Raw genomic sequence first — 12,217 nt, 5'->3', positions numbered from 1 at the left:
ACTTCCAAAGGGCAACAGGTTTTCGGCTACGCCCAGCCGGAAGCAACACATATAAGGCGGGTCCTGCTGCCACGCCTCGGAGATCATCACGTAGGGTGTAGCCGGAGGAGAGGCCGAGGCCGAGGCCAGCGGGACCCGGCCAGGGGGATTGACAACGCTGGAGAGTTGCAGGGGGGGGAATGTCCGTGTCCTCGACCCTCCCCTCTCTCTCCCAGTCCGGCCGCGGTGGCCCTTGACAGTTTCAGGTAGTCCCGCCACATTCTCTACCAGTCCGGCCACCAACGGCCGGGGCCAATGGGATCCGGCTGCAGCCGATAAACCAAGGACCCCGTTCATGGGGCCAGAGCAAGGGGCGTCCGGCCGACATCCACCGGAAGCCCGGCCCGAAGACGGACGGGACACTTCTTCTTTCTTGAATAATGGCTGCGACAACACTGGGGGAGGATGTCTTGCACATGCCTCCGACCCCCCCCCCCCCTCGTCCTCATCGCCTGGTCCGGCCATAACAAATCTCAAGCGAGACGCCGTGGGGTGCACTGGGAGGGAGAGACGGTGCGAACAGGCCTCTCCCGCCTCCCCAGTGGAGGCTTCCCACCTGCACCCTCAGCGCTCCAGGCGCCCGGAAAAGGGTTCTTCCACTGTGGCGATGCTGCAACGTCTCGCCCGGCAGGGTGGAGCCCGTCCGCTCATTTGACCCCGCGATCGCCAGTAGCTACCGAACTCTCAAAATGGCGATCGACGTGGCAAGAGTGGGCCCAGCATAAAGAAATGGCCCGGTCACTGGTTGACTCCACCACAGTAGTCCTCCACGACCTTGAAGATTCTAGAGGAGCCGCGGGAGTCTCCGACCCCCGCAGACACCCCCGATGGGGAATGACTGCCATGATCGCCCGTGGAGTGACGAAACTGTATCCGCGGGACGTCGGCGCTCCCATGCTGGCGCCAGCCTCACTTTGAATTACTAGAATCCTGCAAACCTCAGTTCCGGTGAAAGCACACTGTGACCCGGTAGGAAAAATTGTTGCACCCCCTCCCCTTTTTGACTGATAGTTCAAACCACCGATCCTTTCCTTTGCCCTTTTACCAGAACTTTGGACTGCCTCCCCCTCTTTTACATTTTCTAGAGAAAACAAAACATTAACCACTACATTAGCATAGCAGTTGACACCAGAACTGTTTTCAAATTGAAAACCAACAACATCTTCAACAGAATCCTTTTTGTTTCTGCTGTGACCCTGCTACAGCACAGGCATTGTCCCCAGCAGTAATTCTGCAATGCCGGTAAGAATACCTGTGGTGCCTACTGGACTCACTCACCCCCGCGGCGCCCCACGCCGTTATTTGCTGGGCGGCAACTTACTAGACATCACCTTTGTGCCATCTAGATTTCAGCGCGTTCTGCTGCCTTGGAACTATTCGCACAACAGACTGCTACTGACGACCCACCCCCAGGCAACATCTTCTGAATTTTCATAATTTGAAAGAACTAGTAACATGTCCTCATCAGGAATTTCCTCATGAAAAGTCTGCAATGATGATTCTTGTAACTCTATGGTCTCCAAACATTCGATAAATTCGCCATCAAGAGATTGATCAAAAAAATCATTCAAGTCATCTCCTCCTTGTGAGAAAATTTCATTATTGGTGCTGTCAATTTCAATAAATGTATTGGATAATTCAAAAGAAATTGCCACGGTCTCTTCGTTGTTTAAATGTTTTTACTGTTTTTGTTTTGTTGTATATATTTATAAGTTATTAAAGTTTTATAATCCTACTACTTTGTTGGAGTGCTATATATTTTTAATGTGACACATAAATGTAAAAACTTTGATGTACAAAGAGTCATCCCTGGAATCTTCCGCTTCAGGCTCGGTCCCCTCCCCAATCACAATACAGGATGGTTTTCAGATAGTAGGAACACGTGTGGTGTGACGGATCTCATCGGGTGTGGGCCTTGATCTACTATAACTCCTTTGAAGAGGGGTGATTCTTTACAGCTGGGGCCATAAACTACATCTGCAGGGCTAGCTGATAGCCTGGACAATCGGACACAGAGGAAGAGGAGTGTCAGAGGGTGCGGTAGTGAATAGGGCGAAAGGGAGGTGTCGGGCGGGCACAGAGTGTGATTCTCAGGGAAGAGCAGCGCAGATGGGGAGAGGTTTATTGCCCATGCATAACACAGAGAGCGGGGGTGACCAGTGCCTGAGGAAGATGCTTGCGAGGGTGGGGAGCCATGCTACGAATCGACAGCGTGCAGAGAGTGGGTCTGGTCAAGAAATCTAAAATGGCTGCCGTGCACGACAAAAGTGTGGCATTTCAAAAAAGGCAAGATGGCGCAAACAATGTTTTTCAACACTTCCTCATTTCCTTCGAATCGAACGTTAACAGACGTTGGTGCATATTACCAAAGTTAAGCGATATTTATCGCTAACGATGCTTACCAACGAATTTTTTACCGCTAAGCATCGTCAGAAATTATCGAAGATAAACCTTGCTATTATCAAGGTTTATCGCAAATGCGATAAAAAACGACCGCAATGCATTAATATCGCTGAAAACTCAGCGATATTCATGCATTACCGAGCTAATGCTCTTAGCCATGTTATCCACCTCCCATTGGATAAAATGGCTAAGAACTGCTCAGGGCAGGTGTTAGTTTTTGGAGATATTCGCGCTTAGCGCGAATATCTCTAAAAGTTGGTAATAGGAGATATATATCTTGCATGTTGTAATGCAAATTATTGTGGTATATGGAACTCATACCATAATCTCTCAGGAAAGCAGAAACTGATCCTTTTGGGACCGCCTGAGAAGGCCTAGGGGGTGAGGGGTACTCTACTTTGCCCCCTTTTCACGTTCCGAACTATTTTATTTTACTCTCTTCTGTAATTACACAAAATAGCAGCGATAAGATGCATCAGAGACACACAGTGAGAGAAAGGAGGCCGGAGATGAAGAAGAGATGTCAAATACACATTGGAGATAATATAGTGGGAGAAGGGAAGTAAATATGAGTAAACTTACCATGTAACATAAAAATGTTGCACTCTATACTATAAGTCTCATTTTATACTACAATCACTTCGCTACAACCTCATAAATTAAAAATAAAAATGAATAATGTCTCAAACTATTTTTGATTTCTAAATATAAATTTATTCTTCTGAATTTTCTAAATTTGAAAGAACTAGTAACATGTCCTCATCAGTAATTTCCTCTTCAATCATCTCATCTGGAATCTCCTCATTAAAAGTCTGCAATGATGATTCTTGTAACTCTATGGTCTCCAAACATTCGATAAATTCGCCATCAACAGATTGATCCAAAAAATCATTCAAGTCATCTCCTCCTTGTGACAATATTTCATTATTGGTGCTGTCAATTTCAATCAATGTAGTGGAATCATTCAAGTCATCTCCTCCTTGTGACAATATTTCATTATTGGTGCTGTCAATTTCAATCAATGTAGTGGACAATTCAAAAGAAATTGCCACGGTCTCTTCATTGTGAGCCATTTTATTTTGAAATTGCTTGCTGTAAATTGCAGAAAAAAATCATCACTTTCATTTATCGTTTTTAGTAATACATAATATAAAACTAACTTTATCAAGTATTTAGTATAACAGAAGGACTGCAAATAAATAACAGAAAACATTTTTCAAATTATCTTCAAGTGTACAACATAGTTCCCCTTACAAATTAACAACTCACCTTTTTAAAAGTAGGAGAAGTGTTAGTACTGTGTAAATCAAACACCAGAAATTCACCACCAAAAATTCCTCACAAATGTACCTCAGACAGTAGTATCACAAAATGGCTGTGGTTTCCTCTCATTTGAGATATATACATAACCAATTAACTTTCATCACACACAAATACAAAACCAAAGTAACATTTTAATTGGTTCTAAATTTCAACACTTTCAAATGTGTTTTCCCCATGCAATTTTCCATAGGACATTTACATACGTCTACAGCCTGAATGGCTGAACGGAATTACACCAAACTTGGCAAAATGGTACATCAAACCTAAGAGGTCAGGAAGGATCTACTATGCCCCCTTATGGTCATTTGCCCCTTCGCTTTGGCCTCCTCTTGTCTCTCGATCCTACCGAGAGACAAGATGGCGGTCGCTACGGACTGTTTGGAATGTTTACAGACGCCGGAGAACCAATCAGCTTCGCAAAGCTCCGTAACACGAAAAGTACGCGAAGCGGAGCGCTGTTACAGATATATATCTTTTTTTGAACGTTAATTTCTCAAAATCCACTGGAGCACATATATTGAGACCTAGCAAAGGCACATCGGGCTACCAGTCCCTAATATTTTGCCAAGTTTCGTGCAAATCCATTCAGCCGTTCGATTATTATTATTATTTTTTTTTTTGCCCCGCGGGGCCCTTTTAAAACCTCCACATCAAACCTAGGGGGTCAGCGAGGATCTACTATGCCCCCTTATGGTCATTTGCCCCTTCGCTTTGGCCTCCTCTTGTCTCTCGATCCTACCGAGAGACAAGATGGCGGCCGCTACGGACTGTTTGGAATGTTCACAGACGCCGGAGAACCAATCAGCTTCGCTTCACAAAGCTCCGTACCGCGAAAAGTCCGCGAACCGGAGCGCTGCCCGGTCCGCTGTTACAGATGTATATCTTTTTTTGAACGTTAATTTCTCAAAATCCACTGAAGCACATATATTGAGACCTAGCAAAGGCACATCGGGCTACCAGTCCCTACAATTTTGCCAAGTTTCGTGCAAATCCATTCAGCCGTTCGGGCTAAAAGTGAGGCCAACCGCCCTATGGGAAACTCAATGTTAAAAACACGTTTTGGGACCCCCCTTTTTTCTCGGCCCCCCCTTGACGAAACCCCCCCAAATTTTCAGGGGCTGCTCAGAAACAAAATGTTCCATTTTCCTGAAAATTTCAGCCAATTCCGTCCACAAACGCCAAAGTTATTAGACATAGAATTTTCAAAAATCCCATAGAGAAAAAATCCTAACTATATATACCTACTGGCGACCGCCAGTAGGTAATATATATATATATATATATGTATATATATATATCCAGCTCCTTTGGGGATTGTCCAACGCAATGAGCGGCACACGAGAGCAAACCAGCTTTTCCCGACAGCTTTTTATTGGTATGGATATGCATGCACAGAGTTAATTTCCAACACCTGACTCACAACATCCAACGCGTTTTGTTTACTCACTTCCTCATGGATGTTGAAAAAGTCAGAAAGGTGCGTGCTGGGTGTGTTAGTTCCCTCGTTTGGCTTCTTCGTTTTCCTCAATAGGTTTGCATAATTTATTTTCACATGTCGCCATAGGAATAACAATCACCATTTCTGCCTGTTTTGGATGGACCTCCTCTTTAGTGTCATTGAAGGCTCTGTATGAGCCCCTCTGCTTGCGCACGTTCTTAATCCATATTTGTTCCCCACTTTAACGAGCTCCAGGTTACCTAATAAGCTCAGTGGCCCCCTCGCTTGATTCATAGTCACTTACAACCACAAAACAAAGTAAGTCAATGGTTACACACTAAAGGCTTCGTGAAATGTTACAGCTGTAAAGTCTGTCAAATTGCAAAACCAACATCTGAACTCCAAATGGCTAATAAAAAAATGTGGAAAATACAAAATCTGATCACTTGTAAAAGCAAGTACGTAGTGTATGTAATTGATTGCCCCTGCAAATTAAAATATATAGGGAGCACCACATGTGAACTTAAAAAAAAAATTTTAGAACATATACGGGCCACCACGAACAAAGACAAAAACAATGCGGGGGCGAGACACATGGAGTTGACCCACAAGGGAGATTGGCAGTGGATTGCGGGCGCGCAAGTTATAGTTCGCTGAACTAACTATAACGGGGGAATTTCAATGGTTTTGTATGAGTAAAATGTCCAGCTAACTATAACATGTGTGAAACCTATGGTTTTTTCAGTGAATTTCTAAGGTTTTTTAAATGCTAATTCCTAACTATAATGTGGCTGGAACCTATGGTTATTTCAGTGAATTTGCAAGGTTTATTAGATGCTAATTCCTAACTATAACTTGCCTGAAACCTTTGGTTTTTTCAGTGAATTTCATAGGCTTTCTAAATGCCAATTTTTAAATGTATTAATTGTTATATTTATTTTTTTGATACTAATTTACTACATTTTTTTATAATATTTATTTTTAGCTATTTTATTTTTTAAATTACATTACATGTTTCTAATGTAAAATAATAAAAAAAAGCAAAAGTTTTTTTTCAATATATGAAAATGAATTTCTAAATTCTTTTGTTGTTGCTTTTTTGTGTGTGTTAAACGTAGAGTACGCGTACCGTCCTCGCACACGGCTGGGCAACTGTAATCGTACTGTACGCGTACCCACACATATGTCACAGATACATTTTGACGTTATGCGTTGCATCGGCGCTCCCCCGTGACATCATGTACGTTTGTACGGCGAATATACAGTCAGTTATACCCCGTACCTTCCATGTTGGCCAAGTTGTGGAACTTTACAGATATAATGACAGATTTACTTTTAAGACCTGGGTAACATCAGCACTACAAAACGGACACCCGAATCACATGATTTTTCACATATCTCACGACGGAATCATGCCCATAGCTCCGGAATCATGCTTCAATGCCTTGCGCGGCACTATTGTAGGTCAGGCCAGCCAACTCCGCTTAGCCTACCAGGAAAACACAACAACACTACATGGCCCAGATTTCCATTGTAGTGATTTCTTAGTTCCAGGTCTAGTTTTCCGAAGGGTACACACACTCCCTCATGGCTGGTATACACCCACACCACACCCATCCAGCGCATCCATCACTACACCTGTGACCCTACCTATAAAAAAGACGGGGCGCATGTGCTCTATGCCATTTTAGAGTTGCTCCCATCCCAACCGCTGTGATGGTCCGTCCTAGTGCTTCGAAAGCTTCATATAGGCCCAAACTACCGAACAAGGGGGCCCACTATCACATGCGTGGCCTCTTTGGTCACTGAGTTAGTGGTACCGCAAGGACTGAGAGGGTGAAGAACCTGCGATAATGAGGATATTAAATCGTGTGAGTGTATACCTCATTCGTCGAGTTCATCGACTGCATACCTCATCTTTTTCCTGTCCTTGCAAGGTGAGAAATTTGCATTCTTTTTGTAATAGTCTATACTGTAACTATGACTACTGTATTCCTTCCCGTACATCGTTGTGTAATTCTGTGTCGCATTTTTGTGCTGCGCCACGTCTGACGCTGAACTTAATGTAATGTGCTCCCTCTTATTCCTCCCGTGTTTGTAATAGTTATTGCTGCGTCATGTGGTCCTCCCGGGCCTCTGTTCTTACAAATCGTGCGTGCATGATTGTAATAGTTATTGCTGCGTCTCGTGGTCCTCCCTGGTCTCTATTCTTTTAAATCGTGTCTGCATGATTGTAATAGTTATTGCTGCGTCACGTGGCTCTCCCACGCCTCTATTCTTATAAATCGTGCGTGCCATACCCTGAAGTTAATGTACAATTTCTCCCGCTCAGGAAATTGATTATTGTGAACTTATGTGTTGCATTTTTTGTGCTACACCATGTGCCCTGAGCTTCCTCGCATGTAATGGTAGTGTAAGGTTTAATCCTAGTTCTGTGGTGGGCCAATCACTTAATCCTCCCTTGACTTTCGTATTTATTATTGCGCCATGTGGCCGTTCATGTCCTGTTTTTTTCAAATATCATGCATGTCTGACGCTGAACTTAATGTAATGTGCTTTCTCTTAATCCTCCCGTGATTGTAATAGTTATTGCTGCGTCACATGGCCCTCCCAGGCCTCTATTCTTATAAATCGTGCGTGCATGATTGGAATAGTTATTGCTGCGTCACGTTGCCCTCCCAGGCCTCTATTCTTAAAAATCGTGCGTGCATGATTGTAATAGTTATTGCTGCGTCACGTGGTCCTCCCAGGCATCTATTCTTTTAAATCGTGCGTGCATGATTGAAATAGTTATTGCTGCGTCACATGGTCCTCCCAGGCCTCTATTCTTATAAATCGTGCATGCATGATTGTAATGGTTATTGCTGCGTCACGTGGCCCTCCCAGGCCTCTATTCTTATAAATTGTGCGTGAACGATGGTAATAGTTATTGCTGCATCACGTGGCCCTCCCAGGCCTCTATTCTTATAAATCGTGCGTGCATCATTGTAATAATTATTGCTGCGTCATGTGGCCCTCTCAGGCCTCTATTCTTTTAAATTGTGCATGCATGATTGTAATAGTTATCACTGTGTCACGTGGTCCTCTCAGGCCTCTATTCTTTTAAATTGTGCGTGCATGATTGTAATAGTTATCACTGTGTCACGTGGTCCTCCCAGGCCTCTATTCTTATAAATCCTGAGTGCATGATTGTAATAGTTATTGCTGCGTCACGTGGCCCTCCCAGTCCTCTATTCTTTTAAATTGTGCGTGCATGATTATATTAGTTATTGTTGCATCAGGTGGCTCTGCCAGAGCTCTATTCTGATAAATCGTGCCACACCCCGAAGTTCATGTAAGTTTTCTCCCGCTCAGGAAATTGTTTCTTGTGAATTTCTGTGTTGCATTTTTATGCTGCGCCACGTGCCCTGTGCTTCCTCGCATGTAATGGTAGTGTAAGGTTTAATCCTTGTTCTGTGGTGGGCCAATCACTTAATCCTCCCTTGAGTTTCATATTTATTCCTGCGCTGCGTGGCCGTTCCTGGCCTGTTTTTTCAAATATCATGCATGTCTGATGCTGAACTTAATGTAATGTTCTCCCTCTTAATCCTCCCGTGATTGTAATAGCTGTTGCTGCGTCACATGGCCCTCCCAGGCTTCTATTCTTATAAATCGTGCGTGTATGATTGTAATAGTTATTGCTGTGTCACGTGGTCCTCCCAGGCCTCTATTCTTTTAAATCGTGCGTCCATGGTTGTAATAGTTAATGCTGCGTCACGTGGTCCTCCCAGGCCTCTATTATTTTAAATCGTGCGTGCATGGTTGTAATAGTTATTGCTGCGTTACTTGGCCCTCATAGACCTCTATTCTTATAAATCGTGCCTGCCATAACCCCGAAGTTAATGTAAGTTTTCTCCCGCTCAGGAAATTGCTTCCTCGCATGTAATGGTAGGTACTTCCTGTCCCTCGCTTAAAGTTCGTGGGCGGATTGAGCTGTGAAGACGCAGTGGCAGTTGTTTTAGTAATTGTGTATTCACACACCTTTATAGTTATTTATGTCTTTGTAATTGAATGTGAGCATGCAAAATTTGTTCTTTACATCTATCATGGAATTCTCTTCACATTTTTTCCCGGTTATCTTTATTTGACATAGAAATGGATGCCACTAAGTACCAAGAGCTTCTGGATTATGTAAGCCGTAATGTGTATTCTGATGGTTTCACTAAAGTCCAGAAGCATGGATCGAGCGTGAAAGGTAATCTATTAAAGGGTACCTTTTTTCAAGTAATGGGACTTTATTTAGATGTGTGGTGTAATGATGTTCCAGTTACCTAGCCATAAATAATAATTCTTCATTAATGTGTGTACTGAAAACCTTTTATTTTAATCTTAGTGTTCAGCAATCTCAGCAACAGTGTCGTCCTGTATATTCCTGGGCAAATATCGCTCTTCTGCTTTTCGGGTAAATATTCATATCTGTTATGTGACTTTTGAGTGTTACAGGTGCAAAGGAATATTGAAAGTTAGTGATTCTTTGAATTAATGTTTAAGAGTAGAATCAAGTAATGTTTAGAAGACTATGACAAATGTAAGATGTTTTTCAAGGGAAGTTTGTTTATTTTGAATATATATTGCATTGATATTCACGTTTTAGAATTGTTGTAAGTCTAAATGTATGCATTTGGGTTGTAATGTAAAGTTATTCATGATTGCCTTTTTAACCATACAGGTACCTTTTGAGAAAATGGACATTGTTCTTTGCCCGACAAATACTGGCTGTCATTGGATACTTCTGGTAAGTGCAAGTTTTTCAACATTTATCAGTCCGTTTTGAAAGTTATTGTTGGAAAATATGACTGGTTGTAATAGTTTAAACTGCCTAAATTTTTTATTCAAATAATTTAAAGGCTAATATTTTTAAATAATTTTGTAATGTATCTAGAGTAGACATCTGTAGCATAACATGTAAACTCTCCAGACTAAAAATCTTATTTCTATAATATTTTTTTATAGATTTTGAAATCTTTAACCAAGACAATAATCGTTCATGATTCACTGAGTAACAAAATTCAGACCTATCAAGAGTTTTTATTAAATTGAAGGTAACTTTTCCCTAAAAAAATCTTTGTTATCTCTTTATTATTTCTTAGATTGCATAAATATAAATTGTCAATATGATTGCTCTTTATGAAATAAAAAAAAGCAAAATATTTAACATATCCATTCCTATGTCTCTAAAGGGTTTTCCTACAGCAATTGAAGCATCCGGACTATGACCAAAGGCAGTTAGTCGTAGAATGTAACCTAAAGCAACAGGACAGCTACAATTGTGGTGTTTTTTGCATGCTGGTAATGATACTTCCATTATGGTTTTTTTAAGTCTTCATTTCTTAATGATACATTACTATCTTAATAGCTTACTTCTTTACAATACTCGTAAATATCAAAGAGGGTTTGTGAACGTCTACCGAACGTATCTATAGTGCCCGCCTGAAGCATATTGCTATTCGCATATGATTTTGTCTGACCACTACTATGGTACTAATGCGGTTGCTCTGAAAACCTATGATTGCTTTTCAACTCCAATCCTATTGCGAACAATTGTTATTGTTATTGTTATTTTCATTATGTTTGTAAATTTTCAATTATGTTCGTTGTCTAGCCATTACAATTTCTTTGGAACAGTTGTGACTGTCTCATTTCCTTGATTTGAAAACACTTGGATACATGTACAATATATTGCAAATTAAGTTTTCAATGGTTATCATTGCTGTTATGATGGGCTAATGTCCATCTTTTTTACATTTACAGTATGTTGAAAAGTATTGTGGTGTCTGCAACCAAAAAGCTTCAGCAATTTATACGGAAAACTTTATGGTAAGGGTCTTTTCTGAGTTGCGTCCACCATGTTGGTTCGCTGGCTATGCACCCTTTCTAGTAATGGACTCAACACCACTTTGCCACTGACTGAGGACAGTTTACTATGTTTACTATGTAAATAAATGTAAGTTAGCATAACAAAAAGCTATTGACCTTTATACAATGCAAATAGAGTAACAAATTAATTTTCACTTTCTTCCCAACAGGCTCCATGTTTAGAATGCTGCTGATGGGTCCACTTTGAATGTATCAAAATGAATGCAAGATCTTAGTTACCTTTTTCAGGTTATAAATGTAACAAATGTATGTATTAAGGAAGTAAAGATGTGATTGCATGCCAGCTGTAAAATTATATGTTCTGCATACTCCTGCCATCTAGTGTTGTGTCCGGATTATCATAAGTAGTATTTCTTTGAAGAAGTCTTTCAAGTTGCGAGTAAGGTCCCTCCTCCTCTTCTTTTTTATTCTGTGTGGGCATTGACTCAATTGTTTCTATTCACACACAAGTTTGATAATGAAGTAAGTATGTGTAAGATAGAGTTGTCAATGCGTATTTGAAATAAATAATAACATGTAACAACCACAGGTGTTGGCAGGGTAGGCAGGAGGACACATGTGAATCAAAAGCTCAACATTCCAAGAATAGATGCTGACACTTATAATGTCCCAGATATTGACACTGTTTTCAGTTTCTTACATATGTCAACAGCCCGAAGCAGACATTTTAACAAGTTTGCAAAAACCGAGCTGAACAACGACTAAATTGTTGTACTTCTTCAATTTGATCAAATTTGATTTTCAAAAATTCAATACCATCTCTATTTAGATAATTAACAAAATCAACAACTTTACCCATTGCTCCATTTACTAAACCTTTTTCCACATTCAAATTACTTCGTAAAATTACCCGACAGTTTATACATGCATATAGATTCTTTTCTAAACCAGCAGTTTTAGATATCGATTTCTCGAAAGAATCCAAATTCCTCTTCAACTTTTCTGTAAAAATAATAGTGATTCCTTCATGCTATATTTTATCAATAGCTTCCAATTTTATAATTTCTTCATTTTCCAACTTTAAAATTTCTTCATTGTATATAGAACATTCATGCAGTGTTGGTATTAAGCAGATTACAGATTTGTTTTCTGCAATTC

The sequence above is a fragment of the Lissotriton helveticus genome, chromosome 3_1 (genome assembly GCF_964261635.1).
Source record: "Lissotriton helveticus chromosome 3_1, aLisHel1.1, whole genome shotgun sequence".
In the NCBI taxonomy this organism is placed as follows: Eukaryota; Metazoa; Chordata; class Amphibia; order Caudata; family Salamandridae; genus Lissotriton; species Lissotriton helveticus.
The sequence above is the reverse complement of the archived record's forward strand: the minus strand, read 5'-3'. Positions refer to the sequence as shown.